The sequence below is a fragment of the Manis javanica genome, chromosome 4 (genome assembly GCF_040802235.1).
Source record: "Manis javanica isolate MJ-LG chromosome 4, MJ_LKY, whole genome shotgun sequence".
Lineage (NCBI taxonomy): Eukaryota > Metazoa > Chordata > Mammalia > Pholidota > Manidae > Manis > Manis javanica.
The window spans coordinates 126,092,493-126,116,086 of record NC_133159.1 but is presented as its reverse complement, the minus strand read 5'-3'; the positions used below and the strand labels follow the sequence as shown (position 1 = coordinate 126,116,086).

Here is a 23,594-nt window from a genome sequence, read left to right as displayed (position 1 = left end):
CCTGGTTGTTAGGTGACTTCTGATGATGAAGCTTGGTGGTTATGTACTCTGTGACAGTGAAGAGTGTTTGGCAGGTGACCTCATGAAGAGAAGCCTGGTTCTTTGCTGATCACTAGGGAGACTTACAGTGAAGCGTGTTTATAGAGAGGCCTTGTTATGTGACCTCATAAATAGAAGACTGGTTGTGGGGTGATCTCATAAGGAGAAGTCTGTTAGGCATGCTCTTACAGAAGCCTGGTTATCTGGTGATCTGTGAGAGAGTAGAACGTTTGTTAGGTCACCTCTTAAATTCAGCACTGATTGTTACGTGTTGTGCCATCAGAGGAAGGCTTTTTGTCAGACGATCTCTGACAGAGAAGTCTTGTTATGTCATGTCTGACAGAGAATCCTGTTTGTTACATAGCTCTTACAGAGAGGCCTGATTGTTATGCGACGTCATAAAGAGAAGACTGGTTGTTTGGTGACCTCAAAAGACAAGCCTGGTGGTTAGTTGACTTCTGACAGAGAAGGTAAGTTGTTACATTCTCTGTGACAGTGAAGACTGGTTGGTTGCTGACCTCACAAAGAGAAGCCTGGTTGTCAGGTGATCTCTAATATGGAGAACCCTGGTAGTTATGTGATCCTTAACGAGGCAAAGCCTGGCAGGTTACCTCTCACAGAGAAAACTGATTGTTAGCGGACACCTGGTTATCTCTGACAGAGGAGCATGGTTGTTCGGTCACTTGAATTAGGAGAGACTGACTCTTAGGTGTCCTGTGATCAGTGGACGGCTTGTCGTTGGATGACTTCTCACAGAGAAGTCTTGTTAGGTGATGTCTGACAGAGCTCTTACAGAGAAACCTGATTTTTACGTGACCTCTGAACGAGAAGCCTGTCTGTTGGGTGACCCAATATGCAGAAACCTGTTTGTTATGTGCTATTACAGAAGCCTGGTTATCTGGTTATCTCTGAGAGAAGCATGGTTTTTATGTCACCGCTTAAAGGGAAGACTGATTGGTAGGTGATCTGTCATCAGTGGAAGGCTTATCATTAGATGGCCTCTGACAGAGATGTTTTGTTAAGTGATGTGTGATTGAGAGACCTGTTTGTTACGGAGCTCGTAGAGAGAATCCTGAATGTTATGTGACCTCAAAAAGAGAAGACTGGTTTTTCGGTGATCTAATAAAGAGATGCCTGTTTGTTAGGCGAGCTGTGAGATAAGCCTGGTTATCAGGTTCTCTCTGACAGAGAAGCATGGTTGTTTGGTGACCTCTTAAAGGGAAGACTGATTGTAATGTGATCTGTAGTAAGTGGCAGCCTTGTTGTTAGATGGCGTCTGACAGAGAGTCCTGATGTTTGGTGATGTCTGAGAGAGAAACCAGTTTGTAATATGAGCACTTACACAGAAGCTTGGCTGTTAAGTGATTTCTGACAGAGAAGTATGTTTTTAAGGTGAAATCTGTGGGAGAAGCCTGGTTGTCAGTTAACCTCTGAGAGAGAAGTCTGGTTGTTAAGGCAGCTGTAAAATAGAAGCTAGATTATTATGTTGTCTCTGTCATAAAGGCCCGGTTGGTAGGTGAACTCATAAAGAGAACACAGTTTGTTGGGTAACCTAAGAAGGAGATGCCTGCTTGTTAAGTGACCTGTGAAAGAGAATTCTACCTAAACGTCTTCTGACAGAGAATACTTGTTGTTAGGTGACCTCCTAATGAGAAAACCGGTTGTTAAGTGATCTCTACAAAGGAGAAGTGCATTATTATGGGAGCTCTTACAGAGACGCTTGGATGTAATGTGACCTCATAAAGAGAAGCCTGGTTGTTGGGTAACCTCGTAAGAAGAAGCCTGTTTGTTACAAGAGCTCTGACAGAGAAGCCTGGTTGTTAGGTGATTTTTGAAAGAGAAGCCTGGTTGTTAGGTGACTTCTGATGATGAAGCTTGGTGATTATGTACTCTGTGACAGTGAAGAGTGATTGGCAGTTGACCTCATGAAGAGAAGCCTGGTTCCTTGCTGATCTCTAGTGAGACTTACAGTGAAGCGTGTTTATAGAGAGGCCTTGTTGTTATGTGACCTCATAAATAGAAGACTGGTTGTGGGGTGATCTCATAAGGAGAAGTCTGTTAGGCATGCTCTTACAGAAGCCTGGTTATCAGGTGATCTGTGACCGAGAAGAACGTTTGTTAGGTCACCTCTTAAATTCAGCACTGATTGTTAGGTGTTGTGCTATCAGTGGAAGGCTTGTTCTCAGACGATCTCTGACAGAGAAGTCTTGTTATGTCATGTCTGACAGAGAATCCTGTTTGTTACATAGCTCTTACAGAGAGGCCTGATTGTTATGTGACGTCATAAATAGAAGACTGGTTGTTTGGTAACCTCAAAAGACAAGCCTGATGGTTAGTTGACTTCTGACAGAGAAGTTAAGTTGTTATATTCTCTGTGACAGTGAAGACTGGTTAGTTGCTGACCTCACAAAGAGAAGCCTGGTTGTCAGGTGATCTCTAATATGGAGAACCCTGGTAGTTATGTGATCCTTAACGAGGCAAAGCCTGGCAGGTTACCTCTGACAGAGGAGACTGATTGTTAGGGGACATCTGGTTATCTCTGACAGAGGAGCATGGTTGTTCGGTCACTTGAATTAGGAGAGACTGACTGTAAGGTGTCATGTGATCAGTGGACGGCTTGTCGTTGGATGACTTCTCACAGAGAAGTCTTGTTAGGTGATGTCTGACAGAGCTATTACAGAGACACCTGATTTTTACGTGACCTCTGAACGAGAAGCCTGTCTGTTGGGTGATCCAATATGCAGAAACCTGTTTGTTATGTGCTATTACAGAAGCCTGGTTATCTGGTTATCTCTGAGAGAAGCATGGTTTTTATGTCACCGCTTAAAGGGAAGACTGATTGGTAGTTGATCTGTCATCAGTGGAAGACTTATCATTAGATGGCCTCTGACAGAGAAGTTTTGTTAAGTGATGTGTGATTGAGAGACCTGTTTGTTACGGAGCACGTACAGAGAATCCTGAATGTTACGTGACCTCAAATAGAGAAGACTGGTGTTTGGGTGATCTAATAAAGAGATGCCTGTTTGTTAGGCGAGCTGTGAGAGAAGCCTGGTTATCAGGTTCTCTCTGACAGAGAAGCATGGTTGTTTGGTCACCTCTTAAAGGGAAGACTGATTGTAACGTGATCTGTAGTAAGTGGCAGCCTTGTTGTTAGATGGCGTCTGACAGAGAGTCCTGATGTTTGGTGATGTCTGAGAGAGAAAGCAGTTTGTAATATGAGCACTTACACAGAAGCTTGGCTGTTCAGTGATTTCTGACAGAGAAGTATGTTTTTAAGGTGAAATCTGTGGGAGAAGCCTGGTTGTCAGTCAACCTCTGAGAGTGAAGTCTCGTTGTTAAGGCAGCTGTAAAATAGAAGCTAGATTATTATATTGTCTCTGTCATAGAGGCCCGGTTGGTAGGTGAACTCATAAAGAGAACACAGTTTGTTGGGTAACGTAATAAGGAGATGCCTGGTTGTTAAGTGACCTGTGAAAGTGAATTCTACCTAAACGTCTTCTGACAGACAATACTTGTTGTTAGGTGACCTCTTAATGAGAAAACCGGTTGTTAAGTGATCTCTAAAAAGGAGAAGCGCGTTATTATGGGAGCTCTTACAGAGACGCTTGGATGTAAGGTGACCTCATAAAGAGAAGCCTGGTTGTTGGGTGACCTCGTAAGAAGAAGCCTGTTTGTTACAAGAGCTCTGACAGAGAAGCCTTGTTGTTAGGTGATTTTTGAAAGACAAGCCTGGTTGTTAGGTGACTTCTGATGATGAAGCTTAGTGGTTATGTACTCTGTGACAGTGAAGAGTGGTTGGCAGGTGACCTCATGGAGAGAAGCCTTGTTCTTTGCTGATCTCTAGTGAGACTTACAGTGAAGCGTGTTTATAGAGAGGCCTTGTTGTTATGTGACCTCATAAATAGAAGACTGGTTGTGGGGTGATCTCATAAGGAGAAGTCTGTTAGGCATGCTCTTACAGAAGCCTGGTTATCAGGTGATCTGTGACCGAGAAGAACGTTTGTTAGGTCACCTCTTAAATTCAGCACTGATTGTTAGGTGTTGTGCCATCAGTGGAAGGCTTGTTGTCAGACGATCTCTGACAGAGAAGTCTTGTTATGTCATGTCTGACAGAGAATCCTGTTTGTTACATACTCTTACAGAGAGGCCTGATTGTTATGCGACGTCATAAAGAGAAGACTGTTTGTTTGGTGACCTCAAAAGGCAGGCCTGGTGGATAGTTGACTTTTGACAGAGAAAGTAAGTTGTTACATTCTCTGTGACAGTGAAGACTGGTTGGTTGCTGACCTCACAAAGAGAAGCCTGGTTGTCAGGTGATCTCTAATATGGAGAACCCTGGTAGTTATGTGATCCTTAACGAGGCAAAGCCTGGCAGGTTACCTCTGACAGAGAAGACTGATTGTTAGGGGACATCTGGTTATCTCTGACAGAGGAGCATGGTTGTTCGGTCACTTGAATTAGGAGAGACTGACTGTTAGGTGTCCTGTGATCAGTGGACGGCTTGTCATTGGATGACTTATCACAGAGAAGTCTTGTTAGGTGATGTCTGACAGAGCTATTACAGAGACACCTGATTTTTACGTGACCTCTGAACGAGAAGCCTGTCTGTTGGGTGATCCAATATGCAGAAACCTGTTTGTTATGTGCTATTACAGAAGCCTGGTTATCTGGTTATCTCTGAGAGAAGCATGGTTTTTATGTCACCGCTTAAAGGGAAGACTGATTGGTAGGTGACCTGTCATCAGTGGAAGACTTATCATTAGATGGCCTCTGACAGAGAAGTTTTGTTAAGTGATGTGTGATTGAGAGACCTGTTTGTTACGGAGCTCGTACAGAGAATCCTGAATGTTACGTGACCTCAAAAAGAGAAGACTGGTTTTTGGGTGATCTAATAAAGAGATGCCTGTTTGTTAGGCGAGCTGTGAGAGAAGCCTGGTAATCAGGTTCTCTCTGACAGAGAAGCATGGTTGTTTGGTGACCTCTTAAAGGGAAGACTGATTGTAACGTGATCTGTAGTAAGTGGCAGCCTTGTTGTTAGATAGGGTCTGACAGAGAGTCCTGATGTTTGGTGATGTCTGAGAGAGAAACCAGTTTGTAATATGAGCACTTACACAGAAGCTTGGCTGTTAAGTGATTTCTGACAGAGAAGTATGTTTTTAAGGTGAAATTTGTGGGAGAAGCCTGGTTGTCAGTTAACCTCTGAGAGAGAAGTCTGGTTGTTAAGGCAGCTGTAAAATAGAAGCTAGATTATTATGTTGTCTCTGTCATAGAGGCCCGGTTGGTAGGTGAACTCATAAAGAGAACACAGTTTGTTGGGTAACCTAATAAGGAGATGCCTGGTTGTTAAGTGACCTGTGAAAGAGAATTCTACCTAAACGTCTTCTGACAGAGAATACTTGTTGTTAGGTGACCTCCTAATGAGAAAACCGGTTGTTAAGTGATCTCTAAAAAGGAGAACCGCGTTATTATGGGAGCTCTTACAGCGACGCTTGGATGTACTGTGACCTCATAAAGAGAAGCCTGGTTGTTGGGTGACCTCGTAAGAAGAAGCCTGTTTGTTACAAGAGCTCTGACAGAGAAGCCTAGATGTTAGGTGATTTTTGAAAGAGAAGCCTGGTTGTTAGGTGACTTCTGATGATGAAGCTTGGTGGTTATGTACTCTGTGACAGTGAAGAGTGTTTGGCAGGTGACCTCATGAAGAGAAGCCTGGTTCTTTGCTGATCTCTAGGGAGACTTACAGTGAAGCGTGTTTATAGGAGGCCTTGTTGTTATGTGACCTCATAAATAGAAGACTGGTTGTGGGGTGATCTCATAAGGAGAAGTCTGTTAGGCATGCTCTTACAGAAGCCTGGTTATCTGGTGATCTGTGAGAGAGTAGAACGTTTGTTAGGTCACCTCTTAAATTCAGCACTGATTGTTACGTGTTGTGCCATCAGAGGAAGGCTTTTTGTCAGACGATCTCTGACAGAGAAGTCTTGTTATGTCATGTCTGACAGAGAATCCTGTTTGTTACATAGCTCTTACAGAGAGGCCTGATTGTTATGCGACGTCATAAAGAGAAGACTGGTTGTTTGGTGACCTCAAAAGACAAGCCTGGTGGTTAGTTGACTTCTGACAGAGAAGGTAAGTTGTTACATTCTCTGTGACAGTGAAGACTGGTTGGTTGCTGACCTCACAAAGAGAAGCCTGGTTGTCAGGTGATCTCTAATATGGAGAACCCTGGTAGTTATGTGATCCTTAACGAGGCAAAGCCTGGCAGGTTACCTCTCACAGAGAAAACTGATTGTTAGCGGACACCTGGTTATCTCTGACAGAGGAGCATGGTTGTTCGGTCACTTGAATTAGGAGAGACTGACTCTTAGGTGTCCTGTGATCAGTGGACGGCTTGTCGTTGGATGACTTCTCACAGAGAAGTCTTGTTAGGTGATGTCTGACAGAGCTCTTACAGAGAAACCTGATTTTTACGTGACCTCTGAACGAGAAGCCTGTCTGTTGGGTGATCCAATATGCAGAAACCTGTTTGTTATGTGCTATTACAGAAGCCTGGTTATCTGGTTATCTCTGAGAGAAGCATGGTTTTTATGTCACCGCTTAAAGGGAAGACTGATTGGTAGGTGATCTGTCATCAGTGGAAGGCTTATCATTAGATGGCCTCTGACAGAGATGTTTTGTTAAGTGATGTGTGATTGAGAGACCTGTTTGTTACGGAGCTCGTAGAGAGAATCCTGAATGTTATGTGACCTCAAAAAGAGAAGACTGGTTTTTCGGTGATCTAATAAAGAGATGCCTGTTTGTTAGGCGAGCTGTGAGATAAGCCTGGTTATCAGGTTCTCTCTGACAGAGAAGCATGGTTGTTTGGTGACCTCTTAAAGGGAAGACTGATTGTAATGTGATCTGTAGTAAGTGGCAGCCTTGTTGTTAGATGGCGTCTGACAGAGAGTCCTGATGTTTGGTGATGTCTGAGAGAGAAACCAGTTTGTAATATGAGCACTTACACAGAAGCTTGGCTGTTAAGTGATTTCTGACAGAGAAGTATGTTTTTAAGGTGAAATTTGTGGGAGAAGCCTGTTTGTCAGTTAACCTCTGAGAGAGAAGTCTGGTTGTTAAGGCAGTTGTAAAATAGAAGCTAGATTATTATGTTGTCTCTGTCATAGAGGCCCGGTTGGTAGGTGAACTCATAAAGAGAACACAGTTTGTTGGGTAACCTATGAAGGAGATGCCTGGTTGTTAAGTGACCTGTGAAAGAGAATTCTACCTAAACGTCTTCTGACAGAGAATACTTGTTGTTAGGTGACCTCCTAATGATAAAACCGGTTGTTAAGTGATCTCTAAAAAGGAGAAGTGCGTTATTATGGGAGCTCTTACAGAGACGCTTGGATGTAATGTGACCTCATAAAGAGAAGCCTGGTTGTTGGGTGACCTCGTAAGAAGAAGCCTGTTTGTTACAAGAGCTCTGACAGAGAAGCCTGGTTGATAGGTGATTTTTGAAAGAGAAGCCTGGTTGTTAGGTGACTTCTGATGATGAAGCTTGGTGGTTATGTACTCTGTGACAGTGAAGAGTGATTGGCAGGTGACCTCATGAAGAGAAGCCTGGTTCTTTGCTGATCTCAAGTGAGACTTACAGTGAAGCGTGTTTATACAGAGGCCTTGTTGTTATGTGACCTCATAAATAGAAGACTGGTTGTGGGGTGATCTCATAAGGAGAAGTCTGTTAGGCATGGTCTTACAGAAGCCTGGTTATCAGGTGATCTGTGACCGAGAAGAACGTTTGTTAGGTCACCTCTTAAATTCAGCACTGATTGTTAGGTGTTGTGCCATCAGTGGAACGCTTGTTGTCAGACGATCTCTGACAGAGAAGTCTTGTTATGTCATGTCTGACAGAGAATCCTGTTTGTTACATAGCTCTTACAGAGAGGCCTGATTGTTATGTGACGTCATAAAGAGAAGACTGGTTGTTTGGTAACCTCAAAAGACAAGCCTGTTGGTTAGTTGACTTCTGACAGAGAAGTTAAGTTGTTACATTCTCTGTGACAGTGAAGACTGGTTAGTTGCTGACCTCACAAAGAGAAGCCTGGTTGTCAGGTGATCTCTAATATGGAGAACCCTTGTAGTTATGTGATCCTTATCGAGGCAAAGCCTGGCAGGTTACCTCTGACAGAGAAGACTGATTGTTAGGGGACATCTGGTTATCTCTGACAGAGGAGCATGGTTGTTCGGTCACTTGAATTAGGAGAGACTGACTGTTAGGTGTCCTGTGATCAGTGGACGGCTTGTCGTTGGATGACTTCTCACAGAGAAGTCTTGTTAGTTGATGTCTGACAGAGATCTTACAGAGAAACCTGATTTTTACGTGACCTCTGAATGAGAAGCCTGTCTGTTGGGTGATCCAATATGCAGAAACCTGTTTGTTATGTGCTATTACAGAAGCCTGGTTATCTGGTTATCTCTGAGACAAGCATGGTTTTAATGTCACTGCTTAAAGGAAAGACTGATTGGTAGGTGACCTGTCATCAGTGGAAGACTTGTCATTAGATGGCCTCTGACAGAGAAGTTTTGTTAAGTGATGTGTGATTGAGAGACCTGTTTGTTACGGAGCTCGTACAGAGAATCCTGAATGTTACGTGACCTCAAAAAGAGAAGACTGGTTTTTGGGTGATCTAATAAATAGATGCCTGTTTGTTAGGCGAGCTGTGAGAGAAGCCTGGTTATCAGGTTCTCTCTGACAGAGAAGCATGGTTGTTTGGTCACCTCTTAAAGGGAAGACTGATTGTAACGTGATCTGTAGTAAGTGGCAGCCTTGTTGTTAGATGGCGTCTGAGAGAGAGTCCCGATGTTTGGTGATGTCTGAGAGAGAAACCAGTTTGTAATATGAGCACTTACACAGAAGCTTGGCTGTTAAGTGATTTCTGACAGAGAAGTATGTTTTTAAGGTGAAATCTGTGGGAGAAGCCTGGTTGTCAGTCAACCTCTGAGAGAGAAGGCTGGTTGTTAAGGCAGCTGTAAAATAGAAGCTAGATTATTATGTTGTCTCTGTCATAGAGGCCCGGTTGGTAGGTGATCTCATAAAGAGAACACAGTTTGTTGGGTAACCTAGTAAGGAGATGCCTGGTTGTTAAGTGACCTGTGAAGGAGAATTCTACCTAAACCTCTTCTGACAGACAATACTTGTTGTTAGGTGACCTCCTAATGAGAAAACCGGTTGTTAAGTGATCTCTAAAAAGGAGAAGCACGTTATTATGGGAGCTCTTACAGAGACGCTTGGATGTAATGTGACCTCATAAAGAGAAGCCTGGTTGTTGGGTGACCTCGTAAGAAGAAGCCTGTTTGTTACAAGAGCTCTGACAGAGAAGCCTGGTTGTTAGGTGATTTTTGAAAGAGAAGCCTGGTTGTTAGGTGACTTCTGATGATGAAGCTTGGTGGCTTTGTACTCTGTGACAGTGAAGAGTGGTTGGCAGGTGACCTCATGAAGAGAAGCCTGGTTCTTTGCTGATCTCTAGTGAGACTTACAGTGAAGCGTGTTTATAGAGAGGCCTTGTTGTTATGTGACCTCATAAATACAAGACTCTTTGTGGGGTGATCTCATAAGGAGAAGTCTGTTAGGCATGCTCTTACAGAAGCCTGGTTATCTGGTGATCTGTGAGAGAGTAGAACGTTTGTTAGGTCACCTCTTAAATTCAGCACTGATTGTTAGGTGTTGTGCCATCAGTGGAAGGCTTGTTGTCAGACGATCTCTGACAGAGAAGTCTTGTTATGTCATGTCTGACAGAGAATCCTGTTTGTTACATAGCTCTTACAGAGAGGCCTGATTGTTATGCGACGTCATAAAGAGAAGACTGGTTGTTTGGTGACCTCAAAAGACAAGCCTGGTGGTTAGTTGACTTCTGACAGAGAAGGTAAGTTGTTACATTCTCTGTGACAGTGAAGACTGGTTGGTTGCTGACCTCACAAAGAGAAGCCTGGTTGTCAGGTGATCTCTAATATGGAGAACCCTGGTAGTTATGTGATCCTTAACGAGGCAAAGCCTGGCAGGTTACCTCTGACAGAGAAGACTGATTGTTAGGGGACATCTGGTTATCTCTGACAGAGGAGCATGGTTGTTCGGTCACTTGAATTAGGAGAGACTGACTGTTAGGTGTCCTGTGATCAGTGGACGGCTTGTCGTTGGATGACTTCTCACAGAGAAGTCTTGTTAGGTGATGTCTGACAGAGCTCTTACAGAGAAACCTGATTTTTACGTGACCTCTGAACGAGAAGCCTGTCTGTTGGGTGATCCAATATGCAGAAACCTGTTTGTTATGTGCTATTACAGAAGCCTGGTTATCTGGTTATCTCTGAGAGAAGCATGGTTTTTATGTCACCGCTTAAAGGGAAGACTGATTGGTAGGTGATCTGTCATCAGTGGAAGATATTGTTAGGTGGCCTCTGACAGAGAAGTTTTGTTAAGTGATGTGTGATTGAGAGACCTGTTTGTTACGGAGCTCGTACAGAGAATCCTGAATGTTACGTGACCTCAAAAAGAGAAGACTGGTTTTTGGGTGATCTAATAAAGAGATGCCTGTTTGTTAGGCGAGCTGTGAGAGAAGCCTGGTTATCAGGTTCTCTCTGACAGAGAAGCATGGTTGTTTGGTCACCTCTTAAAGGGAAGACTGATTGTAACGTGATCTGTAGTAAGTGGCAGCCTTGTTGTTAGATGGCGTCTGACAGAGAGTCCTGATGTTTGGTGATGTCTGAGAGAGAAACCAGTTTGTAATATGAGCACTTACACAGAAGCTTGGCTGTTAAGTGATTTCTGACAGAGAAGTATGTTTTTAAGGTGAAATCTGTGGGAGAAGCCTGGTTGTCAGTCAACCTCTGAGAGAGAAGGCTGGTTGTTAAGGCAGCTGTAAAATATAACCTAGATTATTATGTTGTCTCTGTCATAGAGGCCCGGTTGGTAGGTGAACTCATAAAGAGAACACAGTTTGTTGGGTAACCTAATAAGGAGATGCCTGGTTGTTAAGTGACCTGTGAAAGAGAATTCTACCTAAACGTCTTCTGACAGACAATACTTGTTGTTAGGTGACCTCCTAATGAGAAAACCGGTTGTTAAGTGATCTCTAAAAAGGAGAAGCGCGTTATTATGGGAGCTCTTACAGAGACGCTTGGATGTAATGTGACCTCATAAAGAGAAGCCTGGTTGTTGGGTGACCTCGTAAGAAGAAGCCTGTTTGTTACAAGAGCTCTGACAGAGAAGCCTGGTTGTTAGGTGATTTTTGAAAGAGAAGCCTGGTTGTTAGGTGACTTCTGATGATGAAGCTTGGTGGTTATGTACTCTGTGACAGTGAAGAGTGGTTGGCAGGTGACCTCATGAAGAGAAGCCTGGTTCTTTGCTGATCTCTAGTGAGACTTACAGTGAAGCGTGTTTATAGAGAGGCCTTGTTGTTATGTGACCTCATAAATAGAAGACTGGTTGTGGGGTGATCTCATAAGGAGAAGTCTGTTAGGCATGCTCTTACAGAAGCCTGGTTATCAGGTGATCTGTGACCGAGAAGAACGTTTGTTAGGTCACCTCTTAAATTCAGCACTGATTGTTAGGTGTTGTGCCATCAGTGGAAGGCTTGTTGTCAGACGATCTCTGACAGAGAAGTCTTGTTATGTCATGTCTGACAGAGAATCCTGTTTGTTACATAGCTCTTACAGAGAGGCCTGATTGTTATGCGACGTCATAAAGAGAAGACTGGTTGTTTGGTGACCTCAAAAGACAAGCCTGGTGGTTAGTTGACTTCTGACAGAGAAGGTAAGTTGTTACATTCTCTGTGACAGTGAAGACTGGTTGGTTGCTGACCTCACAAAGAGAAGCCTGGTTGTCAGGTGATCTCTAATATGGAGAACCCTGGTAGTTATGTGATCCTTAACGAGGCAAAGCCTGGCAGGTTACCTCTGACAGAGAAGACTGATTGTTAGGGGACATCTGGTTATCTCTGACAGAGGAGCATGGTTGTTCGGTCACTTGAATTAGGAGAGACTGACTGTTAGGTGTCCTGTGATCAGTGGACGGCTTGTCGTTGGATGACTTCTCACAGAGAAGTCTTGTTAGGTGATGTCTGACAGAGCTCTTACAGAGAAACCTGATTTTTACGTGACCTCTGAACGAGAAGCCTGTCTGTTGGGTGATCCAATATGCAGAAACCTGTTTGTTATGTGCTATTACAGAAGCCTGGTTATCTGGTTATCTCTGAGAGAAGCATGGTTTTTATGTCACCGCTTAAAGGGAAGACTGATTGGTAGGTGATCTGTCATCAGTGGAAGACTTATCATTAGATGGCCTCTGACAGAGAAGTTTTGTTAAGTGATGTGTGATTGAGAGACCTGTTTGTTACGGAGCTCGTACAGAGAATCCTGAATGTTACGTGACCTCAAAAAGAGAAGACTGGTTTTTGGGTGATCTAATAAAGAGATGCCTGTTTGTTAGGCGAGCTGTGAGAGAAGCCTGGTTATCAGGTTCTCTCTGACAGAGAAGCATGGTTGTTTGGTCACCTCTTAAAGGGAAGACTGATTGTAACGTGATCTGTAGTAAGTGGCAGCCTTGTTGTTAGATGGCGTCTGACAGAGAGTCCTGATGTTTGGTGATGTCTGAGAGAGAAACCAGTTTGTAATATGAGCACTTACACAGAAGCTTGGCTGTTAAGTGATTTCTGACAGAGAAGTATGTTTTTAAGGTGAAATCTGTGGGAGAAGCCTGGTTGTCAGTCAACCTCTGAGAGAGAAGGCTGGTTGTTAAGGCAGCTGTAAAATATAACCTAGATTATTATGTTGTCTCTGTCATAGAGGCCCGGTTGGTAGGTGAACTCATAAAGAGAACACAGTTTGTTGGGTAACCTAATAAGGAGATGCCTGGTTGTTAAGTGACCTGTGAAAGAGAATTCTACCTAAACGTCTTCTGACAGACAATACTTGTTGTTAGGTGACCTCCTAATGAGAAAACCGGTTGTTAAGTGATCTCTAAAAAGGAGAAGCGCGTTATTATGGGAGCTCTTACAGAGACGCTTGGATGTAATGTGACCTCATAAAGAGAAGCCTGGTTGTTGGGTGACCTCGTAAGAAGAAGCCTGTTTGTTACAAGAGCTCTGACAGAGAAGCCTGGTTGTTAGGTGATTTTTGAAAGAGAAGCCTGGTTGTTAGGTGACTTCTGATGATGAAGCTTGGTGGTTATGTACTCTGTGACAGTGAAGAGTGGTTGGCAGGTGACCTCATGAAGAGAAGCCTGGTTCTTTGCTGATCTCTAGTGAGACTTACAGTGAAGCGTGTTTATAGAGAGGCCTTGTTGTTATGTGACCTCATAAATAGAAGACTGGTTGTGGGGTGATCTCATAAGGAGAAGTCTGCTGGCATGCTCTTAGAGAAGCCTGGTTATCTGGTGATCTGTGAGAGAGTAGAACGTTTGTTAGGTCACCTCTTAAATTCAGCACTGATTGTTAGGTGTTGTGCCATCAGTGGAAGGCTTGTTGTCAGACGATCTCTGACAGAGAAGTCTTGTTATGTCATGTCTGACAGAGAATCCTGTTTGTTACATAGCTCTTACAGAGAGGCCTGATTGTTATGCGACGTCATAAAGAGAAGACTGGTTGTTTGGTGACCTCAAAAGACAAGCCTGGTGGTTAGTTGACTTCTGATAGAGAAGGTAAGTTGTTACATTCTCTGTGACAGTGAAGACTGGTTGGTTGCTGACCTCACAAAGAGAAGCCTGGTTGTCAGGTGATCTCTAATATGGAGAACCCTGGTAGTTATGTGATCCTTAACGAGGCAAAGCCTGGCAGGTTACCTCTGACAGAGAAGACTGATTGTTAGGGGACATCTGGTTATCTCTGACAGAGGAGCATGGTTGTTCGGTCACTTGAATTAGGAGAGACTGACTGTTAGGTGTCCTGTGATCAGTGGACGGCTTGTCGTTGGATGACTTCTCACAGAGAAGTCTTGTTAGGTGATGTCTGACAGAGCTCTTACAGAGAAACCTGATTTTTACGTGACCTCTGAACGAGAAGCCTGTCTGTTGGGTGATCCAATATGCAGAAACCTGTTTGTTATGTGCTATTACAGAAGCCTGGTTATCTGGTTATCTCTGAGAGAAGCATGGTTTTTATGTCACCGCTTAAAGGGAAGACTGATTGGTAGGTGATCTGTCATCAGTGGAAGACTTATCATTAGATGGCCTCTGACAGAGAAGTTTTGTTAAGTGATGTGTGATTGAGAGACCTGTTTGTTACGGAGCTCGTACAGAGAATCCTGAATGTTACGTGACCTCAAAAAGAGAAGACTGGTTTTTGGGTGATCTAATAAAGAGATGCCTGTTTGTTAGGCGAGCTGTGAGAGAAGCCTGGTTATCAGGTTCTCTCTGACAGAGAAGCATGGTTGTTTGGTCACCTCTTAAAGGGAAGACTGATTGTAACGTGATCTGTAGTAAGTGGCAGCCTTGTTGTTAGATGGCGTCTGACAGAGAGTCCTGATGTTTGGTGATGTCTGAGAGAGAAACCAGTTTGTAATATGAGCACTTACACAGAAGCTTGGCTGTTAAGTGATTTCTGACAGAGAAGTATGTTTTTAAGGTGAAATCTGTGGGAGAAGCCTGGTTGTCAGTTAACCTCTGAGAGAGAAGGCTGGTTGTTAAGGCAGCTGTAAAATATAACCTAGATTATTATGTTGTCTCTGTCATAGAGGCCCGGTTGGTAGGTGAACTCATAAAGAGAACACAGTTTGTTGGGTAACCTAATAAGGAGATGCCTGGTTGTTAAGTGACCTGTGAAAGAGAATTCTACCTAAACGTCTTCTAACAGACAATACTTGTTGTTAGGTGACCTCCTAATGAGAAAACCGGTTGTTAAGTGATCTCTAAAAAGGAGAAGCACGTTATTATGGGAGCTCTTACAGAGTCGCTTGGATGTAATGTGACCTCATAAAGAGAAGCCTGGTTGTTGGGTGACCTCGTAAGAAGAAGCCTGTTTGTTACAAGAGCTCTGACAGAGAAGCCTGGTTGTTAGGTGATTTTTGAAAGAGAAGCCTGGTTGTTAGGTGACTTCTGATGATGAAGCTTGGTGGTTATGTACTCTGTGACAGTGAAGAGTGGTTGGCAGGTGACCTCATGAAGAGAAGCCTGGTTCTTTGCTGATCTCTAGTGAGACTTACAGTGAAGCGTGTTTATAGAGAGGCCTTGTTGTTATGTGACCTCATAAATAGAAGACTGGTTGTGGGGTGATCTCATAAGGAGAAGTCTGCTGGCATGCTCTTAGAGAAGCCTGGTTATCTGGTGATCTGTGAGAGAGTAGAACGTTTGTTAGGTCACCTCTTAAATTCAGCACTGATTGTTAGGTGTTGTGCCATCAGTGGAAGGCTTGTTGTCAGACGATCTCTGACAGAGAAGTCTTGTTATGTCATGTCTGACAGAGAATCCTGTTTGTTACATAGCTCTTACAGAGAGGCCTGATTGTTATGCGACGTCATAAAGAGAAGACTGGTTGTTTGGTGACCTCAAAAGACAAGCCTGGTGGTTAGTTGACTTCTGATAGAGAAGGTAAGTTGTTACATTCTCTGTGACAGTGAAGACTGGTTGGTTGCTGACCTCACAAAGAGAAGCCTGGTTGTCAGGTGATCTCTAATATGGAGAACCCTGGTAGTTATGTGATCCTTAACGAGGCAAAGCCTGGCAGGTTACCTCTGACAGAGAAGACTGATTGTTAGGGGACATCTGGTTATCTCTGACAGAGGAGCATGGTTGTTCGGTCACTTGAATTAGGAGAGACTGACTGTTAGGTGTCCTGTGATCAGTGGACGGCTTGTCGTTGGATGACTTCTCACAGAGAAGTCTTGTTAGGTGATGTCTGACAGAGCTCTTACAGAGAAACCTGATTTTTACGTGACCTCTGAACGAGAAGCCTGTCTGTTGGGTGATCCAATATGCAGAAACCTGTTTGTTATGTGCTATTACAGAAGCCTGGTTATCTGGTTATCTCTGAGAGAAGCATGGTTTTTATGTCACCGCTTAAAGGGAAGACTGATTGGTAGGTGATCTGTCATCAGTGGAAGACTTATCATTAGATGGCCTCTGACAGAGAAGTTTTGTTAAGTGATGTGTGATTGAGAGACCTGTTTGTTACGGAGCTCGTACAGAGAATCCTGAATGTTACGTGACCTCAAAAAGAGAAGACTGGTTTTTGGGTGATCTAATAAAGAGATGCCTGTTTGTTAGGCGAGCTGTGAGAGAAGCCTGGTTATCAGGTTCTCTCTGACAGAGAAGCATGGTTGTTTGGTCACCTCTTAAAGGGAAGACTGATTGTAACGTGATCTGTAGTAAGTGGCAGCCTTGTTGTTAGATGGCGTCTGACAGAGAGTCCTGATGTTTGGTGATGTCTGAGAGAGAAACCAGTTTGTAATATGAGCACTTACACAGAAGCTTGGCTGTTAAGTGATTTCTGACAGAGAAGTATGTTTTTAAGGTGAAATCTGTGGGAGAAGCCTGGTTGTCAGTCAACCTCTGAGAGAGAAGGCTGGTTGTTAAGGCAGCTGTAAAATAGAAGCTAGATTATTATGTTGTCTCTGTCATAGAGGCCCGGTTGGTAGGTGAACTCATAAAGAGAACACAGTTTGTTGGGTAACCTAATAAGGAGATGCCTGGTTGTTAAGTGACCTGTGAAAGAGAATTCTACCTAAACGTCTTCTGACAGACAATACTTGTTGTTAGGTGACCTCCTAATGAGAAAACCGGTTGTTAAGTGATCTCTAAAAAGGAGAAGCGCGTTATTATGGGAGCTCTTACAGAGACGCTTGGATGTAATGTGACCTCATAAAGAGAAGCCTGGTTGTTGGGTGACCTCGTAAGAAGAAGCCTGTTTGTTACAAGAGCTCTGACAGAGAAGCCTGGTTGTTAGGTGATTTTTGAAAGAGAAGCCTGGTTGTTAGGTGACTTCTGATGATGAAGCTTGGTGGTTATGTACTCTGTGACAGTGAAGAGTGGTTGGCAGGTGACCTCATGAAGAGAAGCCTGGTTCTTTGCTGATCTCTAGTGAGACTTACAGTGAAGCGTGTTTATAGAGAGGCCTTGTTGTTATGTGACCTCATAAATAGAAGACTGGTTGTGGGGTGATCTCATAAGGAGAAGTCTGCTGGCATGCTCTTAGAGAAGCCTGGTTATCTGGTGATCTGTGAGAGAGTAGAACGTTTGTTAGGTCACCTCTTAAATTCAGCACTGATTGTTAGGTGTTGTGCCATCAGTGGAAGGCTTGTTGTCAGACGATCTCTGACAGAGAAGTCTTGTTATGTCATGTCTGACAGAGAATCCTGTTTGTTACATAGCTCTTACAGAGAGGCCTGATTGTTATGCGACGTCATAAAGAGAAGACTGGTTGTTTGGTGACCTCAAAAGACAAGCCTGGTGGTTAGTTGACTTCTGATAGAGAAGGTAAGTTGTTACATTCTCTGTGACAGTGAAGACTGGTTGGTTGCTGACCTCACAAAGAGAAGCCTGGTTGTCAGGTGATCTCTAATATGGAGAACCCTGGTAGTTATGTGATCCTTAACGAGGCAAAGCCTGGCAGGTTACCTCTGACAGAGAAGACTGATTGTTAGGGGACATCTGGTTATCTCTGACAGAGGAGCATGGTTGTTCGGTCACTTGAATTAGGAGAGACTGACTGTTAGGTGTCCTGTGATCAGTGGACGGCTTGTCGTTGGATGACTTCTCACAGAGAAGTCTTGTTAGGTGATGTCTGACAGAGCTCTTACAGAGAAACCTGATTTTTACGTGACCTCTGAACGAGAAGCCTGTCTGTTGGGTGATCCAATATGCAGAAACCTGTTTGTTATGTGCTATTACAGAAGCCTGGTTATCTGGTTATCTCTGAGAGAAGCATGGTTTTTATGTCACCGCTTAAAGGGAAGACTGATTGGTAGGTGATCTGTCATCAGTGGAAGACTTATCATTAGATGGCCTCTGACAGAGAAGTTTTGTTAAGTGATGTGTGATTGAGAGACCTGTTTGTTACGGAGCTCGTACAGAGAATCCTGAATGTTACGTGACCTCAAAAAGAGAAGACTGGTTTTTGGGTGATCTAATAAAGAGATGCCTGTTTGTTAGGCGAGCTGTGAGAGAAGCCTGGTTATCAGGTTCTCTCTGACAGAGAAGCATGGTTGTTTGGTCACCTCTTAAAGGGAAGACTGATTGTAACGTGATCTGTAGTAAGTGGCAGCCTTGTTGTTAGATGGCGTCTGACAGAGAGTCCTGATGTTTGGTGATGTCTGAGAGAGAAACCAGTTTGTAATATGAGCACTTACACAGAAGCTTGGCTGTTAAGTGATTTCTGACAGAGAAGTATGTTTTTAAGGTGAAATCTGTGGGAGAAGCCTGGTTGTCAGTTAACCTCTGAGAGAGAAGTCTGGTTGTTAAGGCAGCTGTAAAATAGAAGCTAGATTATTATGTTGTCTCTGTCATAAAGGCCCGGTTGGTAGGTGAACTCATAAAGAGAACACAGTTTGTTGGGTAACCTAATAAGGAGATGCCTGGTTGTTAAGTGACCTGTGAAAGAGAATTCTACCTAAACGTCTTCTGACAGACAATACTTGTTGTTAGGTGACCTCCTAATGAGAAAACCGGTTGTTAAGTGATCTCTAAAAAGGAGAAGCGCGTTATTATGGGAGCTCTTACAGAGACGCTTGGATGTAATGTGACCTCATAAAGAGAAGCCTGGTTGTTGGGTGACCTCGTAAGAAGAAGCCTGTTTGTTACAAGAGCTCTGACAGAGAAGCCTGGTTGTTAGGTGATTTTTGAAAGAGAAGCCTGGTTGTTAGGTGACTTCTGATGATGAAGCTTGGTGGTTATGTACTCTGTGACAGTGAAGAGTGGTTGGCAGGTGACCTCATGAAGAGAAGCCTGGTTCTTTGCTGATCTCTAGTGAGACTTACAGTGAAGCGTGTTTATAGAGAGGCCTTGTTGTTATGTGACCTCATAAATAGAAGACTGGTTGTGGGGTGATCTCATAAGGAGAAGTCTGTTAGGCATGCTCTTACAGAAGCCTGGTTATCAGGTGATCTGTGAGAGAGAAGAACGTTTGTTAGGTCACCTCTTAAATTCAGCACTGATTGTTAGGTGTTGTGCCATCAGTGGAAGGCTTGTTGTCAGACGATCTCTGACAGAGAAGTCTTGTTATGTCATGTCTGACAGAGAATCCTGTTTGTTACATAGCTCTTACAGAGAGGCCTGATTGTTATGCGACGTCATAAAGAGAAGACTGGTTGTTTGGTGACCTCAAAAGACAAGCCTGGTGGTTAGTTGACTTCTGACAGAGAAGGTAAGTTGTTACATTCTCTGTGACAGTGAAGACTGGTTGGTTGCTGACCTCACAAAGAGAAGCCTGGTTGTCAGGTGATCTCTAATATGGAGAACCCTGGTAGTTATGTGATCCTTAACGAGGCAAAGCCTGGCAGGTTACCTCTGACAGAGAAGACTGATTGTTAGGGGACATCTGGTTATCTCTGACAGAGGAGCATGGTTGTTCGGTCACTTGAATTAGGAGAGACTGACTGTTAGGTGTCCTGTGATCAGTGGACGGCTTGTCGTTGGATGACTTCTCACAGAGAAGTCTTGTTAGGTGATGTCTGACAGAGCTCTTACAGAGAAACCTGATTTTTACGTGACCTCTGAACGAGAAGCCTGTCTGTTGGGTGATCCAATATGCAGAAACCTGTTTGTTATGTGCTATTACAGAAGCCTGGTTATCTGGTTATCTCTGAGAGAAGCATGGTTTTTATGTCACCGCTTAAAGGGAAGACTGATTGGTAGGTGATCTGTCATCAGTGGAAGACTTATCATTAGATGGCCTCTGACAGAGAAGTTTTGTTAAGTGATGTGTGATTGAGAGACCTGTTTGTTACGGAGCTCGTACAGAGAATCCTGAATGTTACGTGACCTCAAAAAGAGAAGACTGGTTTTTGGGTGATCTAATAAAGAGATGCCTGTTTGTTAGGCGAGCTGTGAGAGAAGCCTGGTTATCAGGTTCTCTCTGACAGAGAAGCATGGTTGTTTGGTCACCTCTTAAAGGGAAGACTGATTGTAACGTGATCTGTAGTAAGTGGCAGCCTTGTTGTTAGATGGCGTCTGACAGAGAGTCCTGATGTTTGGTGATGTCTGAGAGAGAAACCAGTTTGTAATATGAGCACTTACACAGAAGCTTGGCTGTTAAGTGATTTCTGACAGAGAAGTATGTTTTTAAGGTGAAATCTGTGGGAGAAGCCTGGTTGTCAGTTAACCTCTGAGAGAGAAGTCTGGTTGTTAAGGCAGCTGTAAAATAGAAGCTAGATTATTATGTTGTCTCTGTCATAAAGGCCCGGTTGGTAGGTGAACTCATAAAGAGAACACAGTTTGTTGGGTAACCTAATAAGGAGATGCCTGGTTGTTAAGTGACCTGTGAAAGAGAATTCTACCTAAACGTCTTCTGACAGACAATACTTGTTGTTAGGTGACCTCCTAATGAGAAAACCGGTTGTTAAGTGATCTCTAAAAAGGAGAAGCGCGTTATTATGGGAGCTCTTACAGAGACGCTTGGATGTAATGTGACCTCATAAAGAGAAGCCTGGTTGTTGGGTGACCTCGTAAGAAGAAGCCTGTTTGTTACAAGAGCTCTGACAGAGAAGCCTGGTTGTTAGGTGATTTTTGAAAGAGAAGCCTGGTTGTTAGGTGACTTCTGATGATGAAGCTTGGTGGTTATGTACTCTGTGACAGTGAAGAGTGGTTGGCAGGTGACCTCATGAAGAGAAGCCTGGTTCTTTGCTGATCTCTAGTGAGACTTACAGTGAAGCGTGTTTATAGAGAGGCCTTGTTGTTATGTGACCTCATAAATAGAAGACTGGTTGTGGGGTGATCTCATAAGGAGAAGTCTGTTAGGCATGCTCTTACAGAAGCCTGGTTATCAGGTGATCTGTGAGAGAGAAGAACGTTTGTTAGGTCACCTCTTAAATTCAGCACTGATTGTTAGGTGTTGTGCCATCAGTGGAAGGCTTGTTGTCAGACGATCTCTGACAGAGAAGTCTTGTTATGTCATGTCTGACAGAGAATCCTGTTTGTTACATAGCTCTTACAGAGAGGCCTGATTGTTATGCGACGTCATAAAGAGAAGACTGGTTGTTTGGTGACCTCAAAAGACAAGCCTGGTGGTTAGTTGACTTCTGACAGAGAAGGTAAGTTGTTACATTCTCTGTGACAGTGAAGACTGGTTGGTTGCTGACCTCACAAAGAGAAGCCTGGTTGTCAGGTGATCTCTAATATGGAGAACCCTGGTAGTTATGTGATCCTTAACGAGGCAAAGCCTGGCAGGTTACCTCTGACAGAGAAGACTGATTGTTAGGGGACATCTGGTTATCTCTGACAGAGGAGCATGGTTGTTCGGTCACTTGAATTAGGAGAGACTGACTGTTAGGTGTCCTGTGATCAGTGGACGGCTTGTCGTTGGATGACTTCTCACAGAGAAGTCTTGTTAGGTGATGTCTGACAGAGCTCTTACAGAGAAACCTGATTTTTACGTGACCTCTGAACGAGAAGCCTGTCTGTTGGGTGATCCAATATGCAGAAACCTGTTTGTTATGTGCTATTACAGAAGCCTGGTTATCTGGTTATCTCTGAGAGAAGCATGGTTTTTATGTCACCGCTTAAAGGGAAGACTGATTGGTAGGTGATCTGTCATCAGTGGAAGACTTATCATTAGATGGCCTCTGACAGAGAAGTTTTGTTAAGTGATGTGTGATTGAGAGACCTGTTTGTTACGGAGCTCGTACAGAGAATCCTGAATGTTACGTGACCTCAAAAAGAGAAGACTGGTTTTTGGGTGATCTAATAAAGAGATGCCTGTTTGTTAGGCGAGCTGTGAGAGAAGCCTGGTTATCAGGTTCTCTCTGACAGAGAAGCATGGTTGTTTGGTCACCTCTTAAAGGGAAGACTGATTGTAACGTGATCTGTAGTAAGTGGCAGCCTTGTTGTTAGATGGCGTCTGACAGAGAGTCCTGATGTTTGGTGATGTCTGAGAGAGAAACCAGTTTGTAATATGAGCACTTACACAGAAGCTTGGCTGTTAAGTGATTTCTGACAGAGAAGTATGTTTTTAAGGTGAAATCTGTGGGAGAAGCCTGGTTGTCAGTTAACCTCTGAGAGAGAAGTGTGGTTGTTAAGGCAGCTGTAAAATAGAAGGTAGATTATTATGTTGTCTCTGTCATAGAGGCCGGGTGGGTAGGTGAACACATAAAGAGAACACAGTTTGTTGGGTAACCTAATAAGGAGATGCCTGGTTGTTAAGTGACCTGTGAAAGAGAATTCTACCTAAACGTCTTCTGACAGACAATACTTGTTGTTAGGTGACCTCCTAATGAGAAAACCGGTTGTTAAGTGATCTCTAAAAAGGAGAAGCGCGTTATTATGGGAGCTCTTACAGAGACGCTTGGATGTAATGTGACCTCATAAAGAGAAGCCTGGTTGTTGGGTGACCTCGTAAGAAGAAGCCTGTTTGTTACAAGAGCTCTGACAGAGAAGCCTGGTTGTTAGGTGATTTTTGAAAGAGAAGCCTGGTTGTTAGGTGACTTCTGATGATGAAGCTTGGTGGTTATGTACTCTGTGACAGTGAAGAGTGGTTGGCAGGTGACCTCATGAAGAGAAGCCTGGTTCTTTGCTGATCTCTAGTGAGACTTACAGTGAAGCGTGTTTATAGAGAGGCCTTGTTGTTATGTGACCTCATAAATAGAAGACTGGTTGTGGGGTGATCTCATAAGGAGAAGTCTGTTAGGCATGCTCTTACAGAAGCCTGGTTATCAGGTGATCTGTGAGAGAGAAGAACGTTTGTTAGGTCACCTCTTAAATTCAGCACTGATTGTTAGGTGTTGTGCCATCAGTGGAAGGCTTGTTGTCAGACGATCTCTGACAGAGAAGTCTTGTTATGTCATGTCTGACAGAGAATCCTGTTTGTTACATAGCTCTTACAGAGAGGCCTGATTGTTATGCGACGTCATAAAGAGAAGACTGGTTGTTTGGTGACCTCAAAAGACAAGCCTGGTGGTTAGTTGACTTCTGACAGAGAAGGTAAGTTGTTACATTCTCTGTGACAGTGAAGACTGGTTGGTTGCTGACCTCACAAAGAGAAGCCTGGTTGTCAGGTGATCTCTAATATGGAGAACCCTGGTAGTTATGTGATCCTTAACGAGGCAAAGCCTGGCAGGTTACCTCTGACAGAGAAGACTGATTGTTAGGGGACATCTGGTTATCTCTGACAGAGGAGCATGGTTGTTCGGTCACTTGAATTAGGAGAGACTGACTGTTAGGTGTCCTGTGATCAGTGGACGGCTTGTCGTTGGATGACTTCTCACAGAGAAGTCTTGTTAGGTGATGTCTGACAGAGCTCTTACAGAGAAACCTGATTTTTACGTGACCTCTGAACGAGAAGCCTGTCTGTTGGGTGATCCAATATGCAGAAACCTGTTTGTTATGTGCTATTACAGAAGCCTGGTTATCTGGTTATCTCTGAGAGAAGCATGGTTTTTATGTCACCGCTTAA

General features: G+C 43.7%; 1 pseudogene; it reads left to right on the top strand.

The window, feature by feature from the left end:
- The window catches only part of LOC140848605 (uncharacterized), a 312,197-nt pseudogene that overhangs the window by 165,970 nt on the left and 122,633 nt on the right, over positions 1-23,594 (top strand).